General features: G+C 42.4%; 1 protein-coding gene across 2 annotated transcripts in view; it reads right to left on the reverse strand.

Annotated features, from left to right (window-relative positions):
• SOX5 (SRY-box transcription factor 5) overlaps window positions 1-21,222 on the reverse strand; it is a 621,758-nt gene that overhangs the window by 318,678 nt on the left and 281,858 nt on the right. The window contains exon 4 of one of the 2 annotated variants that reach the window (XM_065742493.1): window positions 13,658-13,819. The gene's annotated coding sequence lies outside the window, so the exon portion shown is untranslated. The remainder of the gene's footprint in view (window positions 1-13,657; window positions 13,820-21,222) is intronic. The other variant, XM_065742491.1, reaches the window with a different exon arrangement.

The raw sequence follows: 21,222 nt of genomic DNA on the forward strand, positions 1-21,222 counted from the left end.
GTCCTTTCATTCCCCTTCGTTTATTTTTTTTCAAACTGCTGCTCATCAAGGTGATGAAAAGTTCCAAACTGAAAGCTTGAAGAAAGAGTAAGCAATGTACACAGGTCTACAGCAGGCACTAGTAAAGAGAAGACCGCCAAACGTTCTTCAGAAAGGAAACCAATCAATTTGACATTTTTAAATGGCAAATTAAAAACAAATGCATATATGAAATGTTTCAAATTGAGTGGCTGGTAAATGTTGCATACATTCATACACTGTGCTGTATATTCATTTATATATTTATTCATTTATTTTTGTCAACAGTGCCATTAAGTGGTACCCCTAGACCTGCAAACTACTGACCTACACACAGGCAAGCGCAGAACTAAATTTTAGTATAACAAAGAGGGGAATAACATCTCTAAAAAACACATGTAACTAATGCTAATTAACAGAAAGACTTTTATTTTTTCCTGTTAACTCAGTTATTCACTGTACATTAATTTTAACAGGTGCAACACTGCAACAGAAAAAAAATGACTTGAAACTGAGAGATGGCTCCATAAAACTGCCCATGGAGAACCACTGTGAGATCATAACTGAGCGACACAAAATAGCTATTGCAAGAAAGTCAGTCAACTGCTCTTTTTCTTACCAATTTTTTTAAGAAAAGTTCATAGTGTAGTGCTTCCATGAAAATGAACCCTTCTTTGTGTCATCATTTATCACAGAAAGAATGTGCATGCTGGTAAACACTATGGAGGAGACCCGATCCTAGAAAGCTCATAGGAAAACCCATTTGACTGCCAGAGTTCTACAGACAGTAAACTGACTTTCTGAGTCTCCTGAGATTTCATCCTTTGCCCTTCAAAAATCTTCCACTGTTTCCGTGCTTCTCTTAAAGTTCCCACTCTTGGAATCAAGTGATTACATTAGGCTTTACTTCTTAAAATTTGAGATTTTAATGCCTCAAATGCATCAGCAGAATGTACTTAAGATGTTCACAATAAAAAGGCAAAGAAAAAGGGATGCAGGATATATTACTTTATAATACTATGTCTACTGTGCCAAGTATTCTTTTGGGAATTATGATTTTTGCACTGTCTTTTTCTGGCAATATTTCTATTTAACTCAACGTACTGATGAACAAAACCATATTATCAAAACAACCAATCAAATCCCCATGTGCTGTACTGAAGTCCTCTTCAAAGACCTCTAACCTAAGTTTCACGAAGAAATTGAGTGTATAACTGTCAACTTCTCCCAAGAGCTAATCATGAACAATTTCATTTGCAAAGGAAAGTACAGTAATTCTGATAGTTCCACATTAACCTGGGAAGCCCTTTATACCAAGAATGTTTTCTCAAAATCTGTTTTTGCTGGTCCTTTCCACTATTGAAGAAGCACAAAGGAGTTGATGGAGAATGGAGAAACAGTCTTACTGAGTGCCCACATGATAGGGCTTGTCTTAAAGAAAGCTTTTATCTGTAGGAAGTTTATTCAGTCACGAGAATCTAAATGTAGCTCTCTGTTCACAGATGTAAATGACACACAAAAGGAGTCCTCTCATTTTGGCACAAGATAACCACGGATAAAAATGAAGTAAGAAGTAAAAGGGATTAGCAAATGTTTCCTTTAGCTCCTCTCCAGTTAGTACCAGCCAAGCTATTAAAATGGTGTGGCCTAGAAAAGGAGAAACCAAACAGGTATCTACAGCTTGTTTATTTAGCACACTCATTTCTTTCACTGTATTTGCTATCCAAGAAATAGAATAATAATTCCTACTTTCCCAGTTAAATTTCTTATTAACTTAAAAGAGAAGGTGAATTGGTCTAAAGAAGGATTGGACCAAGAGACATAAAATGATATATTCTGTCCTTCTAAGCTCTTTCCATCTTCCCAGATTCCTATATGAAAAATAATTACCAATTATTTACTATAGAATATCACAGAAATAACAGCGATTTTGGTTCTTGCGGTTATCATTCAGGAATTATTTTGGCAAGGAAGTAGGCTTGCCAAGACAGAATTCATTCAGGGACTGCTTCAAGCTTTGCTGAATATCTGTATCAACTTTTATGCAATTTGACATTCCCCAAAAGAACTGACAGTAATGGATTGGAAATGCAGGGAAACCATTACACGACACAGAAAAAAGAAGTATCAGAATAAATGGAATTTAAGAGCTAAACTTCTTAAACTGGCTATAATAAGGAACCAGTCTGAACAGAAGCCCTCTGAGAAACTTTCAGAGTAACAGCTCAAGACAACACCGTGTCTTGCTCCAGAATGCAACACGGAAGTTGCATGAGGCTGCAACTCCCCTCTGCGTCTCTTATTCTGTTAGGTTTGACAGATCCAAGCAGACTTTATAACAAGTGGCAGTCAACATAGAAGACCCTCCTGGGAAGCATCAGTGTCTCCAGGAGTAATGCCTATGACACTCATCACTGGAAATATGACCCTATCCCAGGTATTATGTCTGTGATAGGTGGCAGCACTTTTTTTTCTTTTTTTTTGCATGGAGGGGGAAGACTTTACTTCTGCAGCAGCTTGTGAGGTTGCAGGCTGCAGTGCAGAGCATCTCATGCTCACCATATCAAAAACACCTGCTGGCTGGGGTACTAAGAAGTCTCAACAGAAAAACGGGTCTATCTAGATAAGTTTCTAATAGTACACACATTAACAACAGCAGGACATGAGAGGAAATGGTCTTTTGTGACTCCCTTCCTCAGAATAACAGATGTCCTTCATTTCAAGAAATTGAAACAGACCTAAGCCCATAATCTATACAGAAACAGAATTCCTTGCTACTATGACAGTGGCACAGAATTCCCAATAAGCTATTCTAATAGGGCTGAAGAGACATGGATCTTCCCTGAAACTTTTAGGATACCCCACAACAATCCTTCCATCTCCACAGCTTCAGGACTCAGCAAAGTTTTTCATGTCTGTCCCTCCCTTAGAAATCATTCCTAAAACCTGGGCTAATTGTGAGGTGACAGCCGCTCCATACAAATGTCTGCAAAACAGCTCAGCAAGTCCCTTAAATTAACAGAGTGAAGTATCATTTAATTTTCACTTAAGAGTTCTTCTCAGAATGGGTTCAGGTGTCCCCAACAAGCCATTTACAGAAACAGAATAGGTATGGAGTATACATTCTGCATTTATACAGAACCTTGCATCCAAGGATCTCAAACTCTTTGTGATTCCTTAATTAATTAAGTCTCGTGCTATCTGCTATGGTAGAGAAATATATCCTTACCCACTTCACAGATCAAGGTCTGAGGCAGAAATAGGCCAAGTGAATTGGCTAGGATCCCACAGAAAACACATGGCAGAGCAGGAAATTCAAAGACGTTCAATTCCAAGACTCCTCTCCCCCACACCAAAGAGCTGCCACACCTTCTTTCATTCTTTCCTCCTGAATATTTGTAATTTTTAAGCACGATGACTGTCATTTTCAGTCAGAGGGAGCAACACATTGTTTGTGAAGCAGCTCTTAGAAGCTTCTTTGGGGGGAGAGGGGGGAGGGAATACAAGAACATTACTTCAGAGCAATGCAGAATAGGGGTTTAGGGTTGTTAACCTGATACTCGTTATGATTTGATCAGCACAGTCCAGGTTTGGAAAGCTCAGATAATCTAAAATTGGTAACTTTGATATTTTTGTGACTTTATGTCATCATCCATAACGCTTTTGAACAGCAAAACATTATACGTGATGACATAACACCTGGAGAAAGCATTATGCTTTCAAAAGGCTGCGGATTTAGCCAATTCAGCTCAAGAGCTCATGAGCGTTTCTGAGCTTTTAGCCTGGCTCTATCAGCTCTGGTTATTACCTCCGTCCTCTTCCTGGCAAGCTACTACATAATAAGAAGAAAAAATGTGGCTGCATTGTCTGTCCTGTGCAAAAGCCATGCAAACGCTTAACACTTTGACGCACAACAGGAAAGACACAGGTCATCACTGCCTGTTAAATCGTGACCTGGTGAAGGTAGCTAAAAAGAAATTAAAGAAAAAAATAAATTAGAAACTCCAGCTGCCCTGCCTTCACAGACCTCTGCCTTTTGTGCGAAGGCCGTTATAAAACACGCATCAGGGAAACCACTGACAAGAGCCAGAGGAAGAAAAGTTGTCTCGCCTGCTCACGAAGCCGCAGCACATCGCCACAGACACTCCAAGTCACCGCTGTTTAGTCAGAAGTTTTAAAGGAGTCCCTAAATTTGCCATCTCGGGGCCTGGCTGCTTAATGAAGACTACAGGGTGTTGAGAAGCACAGTATATTATTTCATTAAGTGCTTTTCGGGAGAAGGGGATTTAGAAGTAAAACTGCTGGCTTTGTGTGGCAAGGTTATGACCTTTGACAACTTCAGAGCTTATCTCTTTCATCTTCCCACTCCCCAGAGACCCCGAACTTGCCGAGGAGCGCAGCCGGTAAGCCGCGGCCAGACAGAGTCCGGCATTGTTGTGGGGCCGCGTCCTCTCCCTCTCCCTCTCTCCTTCTCTCCCTCTCCCTCTCTCTCTCTCTTTTCTCCCCCTAAACAAAACAGATCTGAACTGAGCCAAGGAAACAAAAATGTATTGTTCCTCGCAGATGGAAGCGAGTGTCGCCTAGGTAACCAGATTAATCTCCTTTTTCTCTCCCTTCCTCTCTTGTAGTGCGGTAATCGGTGGGCTCTTTTCACAAAAAAGCCAGCCTCAAAGCTGGGGCTCTAACTAGGTTCCTAATTAGCTGCAATTTACAATGAAGACAACATGATGAGATAATAGAAATTTGCAAAATAATGACATACCTCAGCAAAATATTCCTCCTCCTAAGAACCATTTTTATACAAAAACAATAAAGAGGGCCCTTCTAAAGCAAAGCTGGAAAATGGTGGTGTATTATGTGACACAGAACATTATTGTTCGCCTCTTGTTCCCCCAATCAACAGCTTATTGTTTGGCATCTTAAATAAAAATGACTCAAATACAGGCCACATAATGATCTCCATTGCGCTAATACACTGTATATACAGAGTAGTCAAAAATGTACCCAAGCCAAGGCCAGTGGGGCTGATAAAGTACCAGGGCCCAGAAAGGTAATTTACAATACAATGCAGAACGCATTATTACTGGCCTTAATCACACATATCTTCCTGATTTCTGTCAGGATGCGCTCTGACATCAAAAAAGGGCACCTGAACAGGGGGCAGCTAGTTAATGAAATATGATGGATCGCATTTGTTTTCATCTGGTGGTTAGCTCAAGCGCAGCAGCCTCCAGACTGTTAGCCAACAGCCTTCCTTGTGCGACATCAAAGGCTCCCATTGAGGGGGAGAGGGAGGGCGCGGGGAGGGGATCGTGGAGACAGCACGGAGGGAGGAGCGCAGAGGAGCTCAAAGAACCATTAAGAGTAATCTCTACCTTATGTCCAAGAGGGGAGAGCAGGCAACCACAACAGACTTGGAAGGGGAGAGAGGAGAGGAGAGGAGAGGAGAGGAGAGGAGAGGAGAGGAGAGGAGAGGAGAGGAGAGGAGAGGAGAGGAGAGGAGAGGAGAGGAGAGGAGAGGAGAGGAGAGGAGAGGAGAGGAGAGGAGAGGAGAGGAGAGGAGAGGAGAGGAGAGGAGAGGAGAGGAGAGGAGAGGAGAGGAGAGGAGAGGAGAGGAGAGGAGAGGAGAGGAGAGGAGAGGAGAGGAGAGGAGAGGAGAGGAGAGGAGAGGAGAGGAGAGGAGAGGAGAGGAGAGGAGAGGAGAGGAGAGGAGAGGAGAGGAGAGGAGAGGAGAGGAGAGGAGAGGAGAGGAGAGGAGAGGAGAGGAGAGGAGAGGAGAGGAGAGGAGAGGAGAGGAGAGGAGAGGAGAGGAGAGGAGAGGAGAGGAGAGGAGGGGAGGGTTTTCAGTCCCTAAGCATGTCAAGAAGGCTACCTTCCCTCACAGATTAATTAAAAGGAATTTAAAATACAATAAAATAGAGAAAGCAAACCAACTACTGAAAACTACTGGCAGGCTATTTGTTTCTAGCCGTACAGGAACATGCTGCAAAAAAATTCATAAATAGGGTTAACCATACAAGGAAGCATTTTAATACTGCTATCATAGAATAAATCACAGAATAGTGTGGTTGGAAGGAACCTTCAAAAATAATCTAGTTCCAACCCCTCTGCCATTGGCAGCATCATTTTTCACTAGATCAGGTGTGGAAAGCCTCAGCCAACCCTGAACACTTACTGTTATGAGGCACCTACAACTCCTCTGGGCAAATCATTCCAATGTCTCACCACCGTCAACATAAACAATTTATTTCTTACAGCCAACCTAAATTTACCCTCTTTCAGTTAAAGAATATGCCCTGTCTCCTGTCACTGCAAGCCCCACTAAAAAGTCTCTCTTTTTTTCTTATGAACCACCTTATGCATAGAAAGGGCACAATAAGGTGGCTTCTAGTGATCTGCTGGCCATGCTTCTTTTTATGCAGATCAGGATACATTTGGTGATCTGGGCAGCAAAGGACATGATGCTGACTCCCATCCATTTTTTCACCCATGCATACCCAAGTACTTAGCTGCAGGTCTGTTCTCAATCAGTTCGTCAACCAGACTATGCTGAAATTGGGCATCACACTGACCTAGGTGCAGGACCTTGTTGAACTTCATGATGCTCACATGGGTCAACTGCTCAAGCTTGCCAAGGTCCCACTACTTAGCTGGTATTCCTTCACTCGTGCATGCCTTGCATACATCCTTCAGCCTGGTACCTTCTACAAACTTGCTGAGGGGGCACCCAATCCCACTGTCTATGTCTTAAATGAAGTCATTAAATGGAAGTGGTACAAGGATGCTATTTGTTAATGGTTTCCATTTAGACTTGAGCTGCTGACTGTAGATTTTTGGATGTGACCATGCAGCCAATTCCTCATCCATCTAATAGTCCATCAATCAAAGCCATCTATCTCCAATTCAAAGGCAAGAAAGTGTTGCTGGGGACCATATTAAAGAGCTTACAGAAGACAAGGTATATGGTATCTGTTGGTTTTACCTTGTCCACTGATGCTGTCACTCCATCGCAGAAAAATTAAAATGATATAATGATAATAATGATAATAAATAAAGTGATAATGGTTTAAAAAATGATATCTGCCCAATTCCCTGAGCATGCATTCTTCTGGGTCCCATGGATGTGTGTACATTCAGGTTTCTCAGCTGGTCTCAAATCTGATCTCTTACAGTGATAGGGACTTTGCTACCCAGTCACTGCTTAGAGGCTTGAGGACTTGAGAGATATCAGAAGAGTGAAAAGTGATTACCAGTGAAAATGGTAACAAGGAACAAGGGTGATGCTTACAGAAGAGGAAATGAGGGAAGGATTGAGCAAGCATTCCCTAAGCAAGAAGACAGAAACTTAGACAATGAGGAACACTGTCTGAATAATGTGTTAGTGAAAAATTTAGCAGGTGGCAGCACCCGGCCCCTCTGCACAGGGCAGCAGCCCCTCTGCTCCTGGCCACTCTCCTGAGAGGGCTCTGCGGACCCTAAGAGGAGGGTTGGCACTGACCTGGACCTACAGCAGCCCTGCAAGAAGCCGCCCCCTCAGCACCACCAACAGGGATTACACTTCTCTTTAATTAAAAAATAAAGTGAAAAAAAAAGAAAAGATTATACAGAGTCACAGAATTTTATGGGTTGGAAAGGACGTTCACAGAGATCATCATGTTCAACTCCATCCCCCTCCTAAAGCAGGTTTCCTACAGCAGGTTTCACAGGAAGGCTTCCAGGCCTCCAAAAGGTCTCCAAAGGAGACTCCACAACCCACAAACCTCTCTGACAGCCTGTTCTGTTGTTAAGTTATCCTCAAAGGAAATAACTTTTTCTTCATGTTCAGATGGAACTTACCATGTTCCAGGTTGTGCCCATTCTCCCTTGTTCTGTCACTGGGAACCACAGAAAAATTTCTGGCCACACCCACTTAAATCTCTTCCATCAGGCATTTATAAGCATTAATAAGATCCCCCCTTAACTTTCTCTGTGCTTAAGAGTCCCAGGTCTCTTATCCTTTCTTCACATGAGCGGTGCTTCATGTGCAGACATATGAATGCAGAGTGCTGCTCCCCACATGTAGACACATGAATGTGGTGCTGCTGGGGTGAGTGCGATGAAGGCACAATGACTGTGCAACAGGCTGTGATGCCACCAAGCTCTGGATACTTGGCATTGTCTGACCCAGTCAGACTTGTGCCTGGACTCCTGCTAAGAGTGTGTGCAAGGACTGGAGGTGGAGTGAGGATTTGACTTTGGTGTTGGGCTGTGCTTTGGGGACTGCTGGCAGCTGCTCTCAGTGCCCATCCCTACAGCTATTGCCTGCTATCCCCTGGCCTGCCTGCCTCACACGTGCATGCAGCACAGGTGAGCAGGGTGGGGACACGTCCCCCAGGGTGGCAGTGGGGTGAGATCTGGGATGGGGGGGCTGACAGGCCCAGGACTGCAGCCTGACCCTGTGAGGCTGTAGGGCACAGCGCAAGACAGGTGTGGGGCCAAGAGGGTTTCCAGCTGAGGGAGCAGGATGTATCTTCTGTCTGTCCCTGGGACAGAGAATGACCATGGCGGGCTCTCTCCCTCTTGCAGTGTGCAAATTTCAACACTGAGGCACCGGTGAGGGGAATCAACGCATCTTCACTCGCCATCAGGCCACAGTGTGAATGCCATGGCAGCAGAGGAGGTGTGGACATGACCCATCTTCCATAAGGCTCAAAAGGACATTGCCTATGCCATACCATGCCATCGCGTGTTCTATGTTGCCTGCATCCTGCGGAGGGACAAGCAGAAAGATACCTGCCTGCTTCTGTAGGACAGTCATGGCCGTCATTAAGGTTGTTGTATGGGATGATGACGATGACCTGGATTTCATCATCTGTCCCCCAGCACCACCAGTTCCTGCCTGCTTCCAGGCAGGCAGCACTCAAGTCTACAGCCCCCCCATCCATGCAGCATCCCCTCCACCCCTTCCGCTGCTGCCAGATGAGCAGGAGGCTGTGGAGGCAGAGGAAGGGCGTACTGTGGGCGGTCTCCTGCTGGAGGACTGGGCAGCCCTGTTCAGGCTGCACCAGGAGATCCTTGAGCCTGTGCTGCACTGGCTGTGCCAGGAGCTGACAGACAGCTTGGGGACAGTGGTGGGAGGCAATGGCAGCAGAGAACATGATCCTGAGAAACTTCTGTAACATCGGGCTGGACAGCTAGGACCTGACCCAGCTGCTGCGGCCAACCTTGGGGGACAGAGCAGAGACCCTCATCCAGGGACTTGTGGACACTGTTGTGAGCCAGTGGGGCGAGGAGACCCACAGGCAGCTGGGCCTCCAGGGCGTCCATGTGTCTGGAGGGCAGGAGGAGGGCCCTGCAGCCTCCCCACGAGGGACCCTCACATCAGCACCCAGACCCAATGGCAGCAATGAAAGCTCCAACAGAGAGCAGCAGCCCAGCACATCACAGGCTGTCCTTCGTGGGGATCCCAGCCAGCCCCCTGCTATGAACATCCCAAGGGAACGTGAGGAGCCTCACGAGGAGACAGAGCAGGTGGCAGCAGCAGGTCCCTCTGCTCCTGGCCACTCTCCTGAGAGGGCCCTGCAGCCCCTAAGACGAGGGCTGGCACTGACCTGGACCCACAGCAGCCCTGCAAGAGGCAGCCCCCTCAGCGGCACTGAGGGGGCTGCTATATAAAAAATAATTAAAGAAGATGATCATTCCAAAAAGTCTCTGATTGCTGCCCCTCTACCAATCTATCACCAACAAACCATCATCTTTATACCGCTTATTTTGTCCTTAAGGATCACAGAGCACTTAAATGGTTTGCTTTTGCTGAGGAGAGGTTTTGAATAGGTTAATTATGATGAACACCCTCCTCTACAAGAACAAGGAAAAGAAGCAGATTTTAGAAGCACTTGCAAATATACCCATTCTACTAACCACCATCATTAGATGGGTACATTTGGACTGGGCATTGGATTTTAAGATCTTATATGAAACACTCTTATAAAACACACAGGTACACATTCATCCTGAGACCCTTTGGAAGTGTTATGTGACAGCTGTAAATCAACAACAGTGAACCTGCAAACAATCATTAAAAAAAAGAAGCACGCAGATTTAAGACACAGAATGGCTTTCAAAGTAGGCGTCAATTCTGGAATTGCATCTGCTAAACAGACATGCTCTGGTCTGCAGATTTCTAGGAAAAAAGAGAACAAGGTGGACAAATGTGAAGCACTCAGTCTTGACATGCAAAGAAAAAAAGCAAAAATAAATGATTGTTGGTCAGGCTCTGATGTGGTTGCTCATACTTAATACTATTCTCTCTGTGCAAAGTTTGATTCAACAGCAGCACTTGCAGAATGCTGTTCAGCGTGAGAGCATCAAAACTGGTTCTGAACAACAGTGATGTGAAAGTACTCGAATTGCCAGTAAGGAAGCCATACTCCAACAAATGCTGAGCATGATCTTCTCCCATTGACTTCTCCCTGTTCACAGGAGCTGGCAACCTATCAGAAGTAGCTGACACAGGATCAGGCAATATCTAACAGAAGAGCAGGAAAGTCAAGAAAATGGCTTTCAACCTGTGAACCTAATTCAGTGTGAATCCTGAGCTGATGTGACTGAGGATGGAAAGAAATAGAGTTCTTGTTGCTTCTCTACACCAACTGCATGCCAAACCTAATGATTTGTGTGTTTGCTTGTTTTTATTTCCAAATAGTATATATATTTATTTCTACAGAGGTTTGAATAGACAGCCTGTTCTTTTTGGGCTCCTCTGAAAAAGCAAACTTGGTTCACAACTTACATTTGCAAACACAGAAACGAGCTTTTACCTGGAGTGTTTTTCTCCATTGCAGATGATATCTTACTTTTGCCTAATTTATCTAGAGGTTTTTCATTGCATTCTCAGAGAATCCTGCACAGAATGGGCTCAGCACACCGAGAATTCAGACAAGCAAGAAGAGTGCTGCTGCTCTGTGCATCCCATGCCACAGTCAGAACAGCAGCTCTGTATCTGGACAGCCTGCTATGATACTCTGGATTACCACAATACACAGAAACGTTAACTCATTCACACAAGCACTTCCCCCATACATCCAGCTCTCCTCATGGATGAAACAACTCAGAAAGAGCTGGTTTCCTGCAATCATTGTGCTCTATCAGACAAGACATAAATTGAATACGGAGCATTCACCAACTGGAGATTTGGAGCCTTAAATATTAACTCTTCTCCTTAACAAACTCATCCAATGCAATGCACCATAGGAAGCCAAAGCACTGGGCCTGATCCTGCAATGCAAATCCTGTACTCCTTTCTCCCCTATTCTCTCTCACCACATTCTTTTTTTTTTTTAATGGAACTATATGTGCTGAGGCTGGGCACTCGCTGCACTTTCTTTTCCAGCCTCCTGAGTGGCTGGCACGGACTCAATTACATGAATCTAACTGAGATCATCTACACCATTCCCCTGCTATAGCACCTGTGCCTTTGTAGCCCTGAACTGCTCCAACAATGAAAACCTGCAAACAGCTTTTGAAACATGACTCAAACATCCTTCGGTGTGAGCAAACTCTGGTGTGTGACACAACTGGCTTGCCTTTATTTTATTAGCATTATTACTGTTTGCTGCCTTTGGAGAGCTTTGCATCTCAAGACATTTCTTTAGCATCTCTGATTGCCTTCAATTTTCTTGCATTTTCTACCTTTGAAGCACTCGGAAACAGCAAGAAAAGCTATGTAAACAAATGGGTTCAAACACGGAATGAGCAAATTCACGCAGCAAACTCAAGTTTAATGTTTTCACTCTTTTCCTTCTCTCTTACAGCTTCCACACACACCCCTCCCCCCCGCCCCCCCCCTCTCCCAGGGGAGGTGGGAGGAATGGTTTAAATCAATAACCAAAGGCTTCAATTTTACAAACCCTTTAAGCCATTAGAGCTCCGAGTCCTTGCTGCACCCGTCACAGCCTCCCCCACCCCAATATACACACGCATACTCACATAACACACATATAAAAGAAATACTCCCAGCCTGGCATTAGCAATGTTCATTCAGTGCTCTTTACTTAAAGGAAGAAAACAATTAAGTGAAACCTTGAAGTAATCTCATTCTGCCTATTTAGCCTCTTCATCCCTCAATGTGTGGTTAGTAAGTGTTGCAATCAGGGGCTAAGGCCTGCTATCATTCGGCCTTAATTAAAAAAGACACAAGCAGTGGAGCTGTGAATTAGAAATGTAACAACGCACTACCCCTGATTAATTCGAGGCTCATGTTGGATTAATAACTCCAAACAAAGAACAAAAGGAAATTGTTATGCGAATTGCAGCCCTCCCAGGCCAGACAAAGGTCAAATCACAGGATTTCAATTTCATCCGGAGTCGCTTAATCAACTCCCTCGGAAGGAAGACCATATGCAGTCCTGAAAGCTACCCATTGTAGTCGTGTTGTCACTGGACCTGAGAGACGGCACAGAGATAATCCCAAGTATTCCCGATCTTTTCTCATTTTTGGCTGCATCTTTTTTTCTTTTCTTTTTCAGTTTCTTTTTATTTTTCCTTATTTCTTTTTCTTTTAATAAGACAAAGCACCTTCATAAGGGCTAATGATTAAGGAATAAAGACACTGTCAGCCAAAAAAAAAGCTGCTTTGTTGACTGCTGCTCTAAGGAAGCACCCTGGCTCCTGCTGCCCATGCAGCTGCAGAGGCAGCTCCCTGTTTCAAGGGGGGTCTTCTCTGGCAGCAGAATCCATAGTAGTGCTATGTTTAAGCACCATGCTGTCACTTATACGAAACAGCACTTGAGGAGGGCAGAGGCAGACCAGGACACACTGTACACATTCACTGCACAGCCCACACCTCAGTACAAAGTTTCTCAGGGTACATCAACTGAGGAAGAAGTATATTACTGCCCTGAAGTCCTATCTCTGAAATTGAGCTTCACGGAATATAAGCACGTATTGTCTTGTTCGCTCCCGACAAAATGATGACTGGAGAAAAGGAGCCATCTGCTTCAATGATCCAAAGTATCCTGTCCCTCTAGTGAGTACATACTGAGTGCACTCCTCACTCCCACTGAACACGGCTTGCCAAGTAACCAGCATGGCAGGACTTTTTACATGGACTCCACAGTTCTTACTCTAAAGGAGCAAGAGAAGTCCAGATCTGCCTAGGAATCTGGCAGCTTATGCCTAAGAGCAAATATAACATCTTTACGAGACTGAAAATGAGCAAGGAATAACATTGAGTGTGAGGACCTTAAACGTGGAGTTTAATTGCAGCTCTCATTTCCTTCCTGAGGGGTTCTGGCCATCAGCTCAGAAAAATCATTTTGCCTGCAGCTGACCCAGCCTGGATGGTGTGAGCAGTCACACTCTTGGTCATACCGCCAGCACATTTGTGGATTTCAGACTGAAAGTGAATCAATTCAAAGTCTTAAATTCTGGTCACAGATATTTACATTATATTTACTACTGCAGGATTGCTGACAAAAGCACCAAGTCTCCGTGACTTGATTTAGCTGACAGAGATACCTTAAGGTGTATCAAAACTACAAAAAGACCAGTGCTGGTAACTGACACCACATTCCCAGTTTCAAAACCTGAAACTATTGATGAATTCACATTTTCTAGTGCCTTGGGAAATGCATGTCCACACTCTGTGGAAGTCTCTTACCTGTGTTAGGTGCTGGAATAAAATTCCAGATCACTCGATGAACTTAAATGAAGATCCTATTTTGGCTTTCAGCTTGGGATCATCTCCACTTAATTCTGTCACAACCTGCCCTTGCTCCTCTTTCCAGGGGGGCTGCTTGCAGGACTTCTGCCTCTGAATTATCTGTTGAAAGGGAAGAAGTGATTTGTGAATTGCCCCAGCTCTGAAGTCCTTTCACACTCAGAAACACATGCCAGCTTTAAATGTCAATCCACTAAATGACTATTCAACTTCTCTGTTGCTTTTTAGTATCTGTTCACTTTTGCTTTACATATCAATTTCTTATCATGCAAGCAAAAATTAACATGAAATGCCTATGTCACGGAACATGGACTGTCATGGATAAGTCACATCCTCAGAAACACTTTTGCCTGTGTTACACTGAGTCATGAAATCCAAATTACATGGAATGCAAATTCTGCTAGATGTAAATCCCTCAACCTTGGCACCAGCTCTAAAATGCAAGCGTGATTTTTGAAATCTCTTAGTATTAGAGGCTCGGCAACAAATGATTTAAGTATGTGCAGCTATTGCAGATACTTGTGCTCAAAAGCAAGACTCAAGCTTTAAACATGCAAGTCCAAAACTTCAGCTGAATTATTAGCCTGTAAAAGAGGGCAATCTGTGCTTACATTCCATTAACAAGAAGTGAGAAGGCAATCTTCTTCTTTTCCACTATTCATATTACAAGATTATGAGTTCAATTGAGCGACTCTTCATCAATTTGTCCCAAAGAGACATCATGATCTCAACGAAATCCTCCCGATGTATAATAAATTCTGAAGCTGAAACTGTTATTACTTTTTGATGCAAAACAATAATTAATTGGATATACAGAAGCGACAGCAACTTGAGTATAGTTGAAAACCTCATGGTGCATAACTTCATTGTAAAAATCTTCACTAGGAAGCACTCTCCAGTGCCTTTTGGAAAATAGACTGTCCAATGTTCATGTTCATTTCACATTGTTGTTTCATGGCAAACAAATCTGGACTTCCATGAAGTCCAAAGGGACCTGGCATACTGTTTTATACTGAGCTTCAGTTTCTTGAGTCAGCAAACACGGAATCACAGAACCATGTGGGTTGGAAAAGATCATCAAGATGACCAAGTCCAACCACCAACCTGACTTGACCTGCTAAAGTGTGTTCCTCGGTGACACATCCACACATCTCTTAAATACAAGCAGGGATACCGACCAGGCTCTCAGGCCTGTGAGATGTACATCACTCCTCTCTATTCAAGACTCATACCTCTTACTGACTCAAATCATACTCCTTACCTGACTCAGAGTGCTGTGAATGAAATGGGAATAAAGACGACACAAATGCTGGTGTGCCTATTAAGATCAACACAGCTCACTGTGTTGATGAAACATATCCTCTATCATTGAGATATTTAAAAGGCATTTAAGATAGCTTCCTTCTGCCTTCCACAGAAGATGGCAGGTCAGGCAGCAAGAGAGTCATCTTCTCCACTCCCAGTTTGAGCACCAGCAGTGAGCCAGCAGCTCCTGCAATTAACATCACACTGAATTCAGATATGAATATGCTGAGGAAGACAAGGAGAAGTATTGATTTTGCTCATTGCAGACCAACCAGCCACTACCACCAAGTTTGGGATAGGTGGATCCTGAAATCAAACCTTGCCCATCTTCTTGCTGCTAAGAAAAATGTCTGATTGAATGGCTGGGGGACAGGCTCAGCCTAAAATTTTGAACAGACCATCTCCAGTACATTTCCAGTCCCCAACACAACTCCTCTGATCAACTCCAGTATACTCCTAGTCCCTGACATGGCTCCTCTGAGGTATCTGGGAAGGTGAGCCCCAGCTGAACTTTGCTTAGAGTCCAGCAAACTGACTTGCATTTTTGTACAATCCCCCAAAATCACAGGTGGTTTAAGAGGCCACCCCATTCTCTTCCCCAAGCCATCTTGAAAGAGACAAAAGGACATGATTTATTTGAGTCCCAAAGCATCAACAACAGTAAAGTGTTTTAATCTGCCCTCAGATAATTTGGTGTGCTCTCTTCTTTTCTGTAGCCAACTCAAAGATGTGTAGTTGTTTCTTTAAGACCTAAAGATTTATCTGATTTTACTTGACATTTTTTCCAGTCTTCCCCCTTCACTTAAAAGCTGCCTCTTCTCTCCCCTTCCACTCAAACAACCCACCAGTGAGAAACACTCCTCCCCTGCAGCTCTTACTAAACATGCAATAGATTTCATATATCTCTAACTCACTGACCCTTCATCTCTTTTCAAATCACAGATAAGAAGCAACATTTTCTTATCTTGCTAAGACCTGGAAATCCTGTTCACATTTAGTACAGTCTTTCCTTTTTCTGTAAAGCATTCTAAGGGTCATATGAAAAAATGTCTAAATATTCCTCCAAACTTCAAGGAATAATTAGGACTCTGGTTCTTCAGCAGACAGTTCTCCAGACCTTACTGTACACAAGCAGCTGTATCCAAAGATTAAACATGATGGGAAATGCAGAGAAAATTTGAAATGTCAAAGCCATTTGTCTCCCTCCAAAATGCTCAACCCAACCCAACCAACTACAAGTAACACGGGTTCTTCTATTCACCTTACCAAATGCCACTTAGGCTAGAGACATGAGAACATTGCTAATTGTTTTTTACTTCTGAATTGTTTTCCAAAAAAAAGTAGTTAAGCACAAACAATTAGACACACTGGTATCAACGTGAAAATGCACAAGTAGCGCAAGCAAACATCTGCCCATGGGCAATAAAACCACACACCAAATAGATCCAGTCTAAATATACTAGAAGTTACTTACAACGAAGTCCAAACAATAACTGCTAAGATAACCATATGGATTATATATTCTTAGTTCATGGAAAACCTTGAGTAATATCTGATGCCTTTGGTAATTAGAGTACTGGTTGGTTGTATTTTGTTTGTTTTTAAATGAATGCAATTGGGTTCTGTGTGGAAATTTTGTGGCAAGAGCTTAATCGAAATGCAACAAAACAAAAAAATATATCAAGAAAAGAATACAGCTTTGAGAAAACTTTCCTGACAGCTCAGATGCAAAGGACAGAAGTCAGAGCAGCTAGAGGCTGGGCCTCTGAACTGGGAAGAACAGAAGTGTAACACTTCCACCATGCCCCCATTAGCTCCTGGAGTCTTCTGTGCTCTTGGGAATTCTCACAGTTACTTTGAAACATACTGTTTTCATTTCAAGATGTAAAAATGTTTCATAAAACATTTTTTCTTTTTCAGTTTAGGCCAGTCTGAATTGTAACTACTGGGACTGCAATTTGGAAACACAGTGAAGTTTTTTGTTTTTCTTTTTAAGGACATTATAAATAACTTTCTTGTAAAAGAAACTATAATCCTTCCATAAGGTGATCAGAACTCTTTGTAACAGTGATGAGAAATGACACAGTTGAGTTAAGCAAAGAGTCTACTAATGCTCCTTATGAACTGAGAGCATGGAAGAAGGCTCTAGAGCTGGAAACAATGGGATCCTGCATAGCTTTATGTCACCTTTGCCTTTTTTATTCTCTCCTGATATCTGTCTCCATTGCTTTGATGCATTTGACTGAAAGGTATTGTGTAAGTGACTCACGTTTGCACATCTCAGAAACATTAGCACCAACAAAAGACAAAACATACAATTTAGTATATTTGCTTGCTGACTAAACACTTTATCTTATATCTTTCTCTGCTTGCAGGGTAAATTGTTAGTTTCAAAGCTGAGTGACTGCTTCAGTAAGTTGGTAGCAGATTATTGGTACAGTGTGATAATTAAGGGATCTTAGTTCTTAAACAATGCTGATAAAACAGAAATCCCTCTCTCTTTTTTCTGGATTACCTTTAGAGCTGAAATCAGAGAACACTAAATGAATAATAATTTGTACCTTCTGTGAATGATAGAAGATTGAATCAAATTTTAACTAGACCCTATTTGTAAATCCCTCAGGATGACATAATTACTATTCAACACATACCTTAATTAGCTGTACACATCTATTTCACAGTATTTAACAGGTTTAAAACAGCTTTCATTGTCTGTTGAATGGATGTCCCTTTCTTATCAAAACGAAAATACTCCTGAATTTCCTAAACTGTAAGAAATTTGGTTACAGAAAGCAAGAAATGAACTACAAATTGCTGTCAATTGGTTATTTCTATTTTTCTTTCAGCAGTATTAGTCGGTAGTGCACCGACATGCTGCTGCTGCTGCTTTTTTCCATTTAATGAAGAAGATCATAGCTACACTGTCTGGTGAAAGAAATATTCTACTCAAACACTCAAACTTTTGCACAGAAAAACAAGCCAACTCGGGACAGAATTTCTTTTTTCTTTTTCTGTTTTGGATAACAGTACGACATTTTATCTCTAGAAAGCAATACAGCGAGTGATCCTACATCATTTCCATTCCCTTGAAAATCAGAAACAGGCTAAAATTTGGCAAGCTATACTTCAAGATGAAATCGAAGAATTAGCATTTGTGATCCCGATTCACATTTTGGGTAAGATTGGGTGCTTGTTCTCAAGCGGAGGCTGTTCTTAAAACCAGTGGGCTCCACAGAGCAGCTCAGGTGCTGCAGGCTGCCCTAGCAAAGGCTGAGTGCCCATGCCATGAGCTGAGGCTTGCTGCTGAACCACAAGCACAACCTTCCCGAAAACGCTATGCTGCTTAATTTTGGTGACAACAAAAGCAAATGTCAACAACAACGATTATGTGCAGAAACACATATGTGGTCTGTTTTTGTTATTTTCTTTAACTGCCCCAAGTGAGATTAAAACATTTACTTAAGTACTTACTTCGTGCTTTATATCGTTTGCTTTCTGTTCTCCTTAAAACTTTAAGCAAGAGGCAACTGGCATTTAACCACAACTCACTGTTCCTGGGGCTGAATCAAAATGAAGGCACTCAGCACATAGGGGAAGTGACAGAGGTTGAGCACAGAGTTGGGAGGAGGCAGGGCTGGAAGTGCTCCACTCTGTCATCCACCCTGGCTTCATTCTTGGGTTGGGCTGAGATCAGAGGGAAGCTGGAACCAAGCAAGAGCACTGCCCCAGCCTGGGACCCGAGAGCACTGGGAAAGGGTAAGACCCTGCATCCAGTTCTGAGATAGGACAAAATAAAAGACTCAAGGAGAAGATGAATAGTTTGAAAAATATCTTAGGTACCACTAGTCCCAACCACACAGAAGTCATCAGTGCAGTAAAGCCCCAAGATTTGTTATAGTGGTGTTTAGAAACAAATGACCTTAAAATATACAGAGATATCCTCCAATGCATTTAAGACCCTTCTGTTTTAACTTTCTCTTATTCCTTTAAAGTGCCCCCATGTTATTTTCAAGTTTTTCTTTGTAATTCATTGGATTAAAAACTCACTTTTATGTAAGAAGAGATCGAGATTCTCACACATTCATGTATTTTCAGAATGGGGCTTCATAATACATTACATATTCTAAGCATCATAAATTTGCAGACATGGTGTTGCGGAATTAATCTATTTCAACACCATAGAACTGAGCCAAACAAAATTAAAAATAATTTCTGTCAAGAATGTCTCTTATTTTACTATTTTATTGTGTTAGTTATGTTTCTTCCAACGTGTATGATAGAACTGTAAATATCCCAATCATTGATAATTAAAAAAAATCACTCATATAGCAAATTGACCCTGTGTCTTTCTCAGCAGACTTAAGGATGTAGAAGATAAAAAAAAAAAAAAAAAAATAGTGGGGAAGTATTCATGCCATGATGTTTTATCCCCTACCAACACTTTCCTTTACACCTAAGAAGAAAGCATGAGCCTAGCCTCCTCTCTGATCTCAGCTGTAGCTGAGAAGAAACAAACAATTGCATCCCAAACCTTTACTGTCAGAGCCAACACTTGCACATCCACCGTAAGAGCTGGAAACTTAGTGGAATTTGGCACGGACTGAGAGCAAGAGGCTGCTGTGCCCCCCTGTGCCACCTGCAGAAGAAGCAGGTGGCAATCTTCATGCCAGCACGGGTCCCAAGCAGCTCACAGGCTCCCCTGGACCGCATCCATTGGAAGGCAACAAGGACAAGCCTCGTGTTGCTGTGCTGCCTATCTATCTGCAAGTCATTACCGTGGCAAACTGAAAAGCTATTTGTACTCTCCCCAGTAAACTTGCTCTTCTGCATTTTCCTAACATTACAGAGAACCTTCCTGGCCTGTCATCTCAGTCACGTGTCTTGCACTGGTGAAACTGCAGATCACGGAGACCAAAAGCATTGCCGTACGTAATTGCTGTGTACCATTAGACTGGAGCTGGCTACTCTCTAATTACACAGAGTACTGTTGATATGCATATCGAAAATAAATCATATTGATTACTTATGTATCATGCTGGAAAGAGAAGTAGCTTGAGCTCAGTTGGCTACCCAGGAGAAACTACAGGAGGGCAAAGAAAGATTTACAATTCTTTTCCGCTTAAATGACATCATCTGTGTGGAAGCATGCATTTTGATGGAGTACATTATAGAAGAATATTGAGAGGGCAAAAAATAAAAAAAAGGCATGCTAGGAGACCCAGGCAGCAAAACGATGCTATTCTGAGCAACACAAAAAGGATGGCACTGCCAATTCATGTGGATTACCCACTACTTCTGGTCCCTAACTGAATCCTACTGCTGTACAATACTCAAGCTATATTATTTATTATTTGCATTATATGTTATTTGCATTGCAGTATCCCCAGCAAGGCCTCCAGGAAATCCCGTAGGAATATTTTCATGTTTGGCTGATTAGTTTTGCATCTGCATAAAAATATTTGCCTTCTTGCCTGAAACCTTGACTTCATCATGGAAATGCACAAAAAACAGGAAGCAAAACTGATCATTCTGCTTTCCATCTACAAGTTAATACAACGTTTAAATAATTAAGTTAAAATAATTCAAGATGAAGTCAATAATATGAAGGAAGTCTGAAAGTTACATTCGGTGTGTCTTATTTCTGAAAGCACTAAGTTTTACTGAAGCCCATAGTATCTGAAAACCCACTGACTTGAGAGCACAAGCACCTGAGCTGGAGAGCTAGTTACAATTGTACTTAATATCTCTGTGGAATATGTTAAAATAAAAATCAACAGCAACTTTCTATTGTGTACTGCTGTGATTTTACCATGTACACAATTTTACATACATGTGATACGTGCTCCGTGGGTAACAGTTGAAAAAGATGTGTAGATTTCTCCAGAAGAACTTAATAAAAATATCCAGTGTGCAGTGTTGTTTTTTCTAATCAAAGATTATTGTGGAGATACTGCTTCTGCATAATGCGTGTTGGCACAACCACAATTCGTTCTTTTGTAAATAATGTGCGAAATCATTACAGAAAATGCAAATATGGCACTTTTATTAAGGAAAACAATGGATGGAATAGTGGCTATGGTAAAATTAGGACAGTAAATTGGTTAATTTTACCAAACTTTTCATGGGGCAAACCTGGCAGTTTATAAAGCTATTGTTGGGAAGCCATACACTCAATGACTCTGAATATGTTAGTTATCTTT

The sequence above is a fragment of the Cyrtonyx montezumae genome, unplaced genomic scaffold (assembly GCF_038088225.1).
Source record: "Cyrtonyx montezumae isolate F1298 unplaced genomic scaffold, pur_monq_1.0 scaffold_3, whole genome shotgun sequence".
In the NCBI taxonomy this organism is placed as follows: Eukaryota; Metazoa; Chordata; class Aves; order Galliformes; family Odontophoridae; genus Cyrtonyx; species Cyrtonyx montezumae.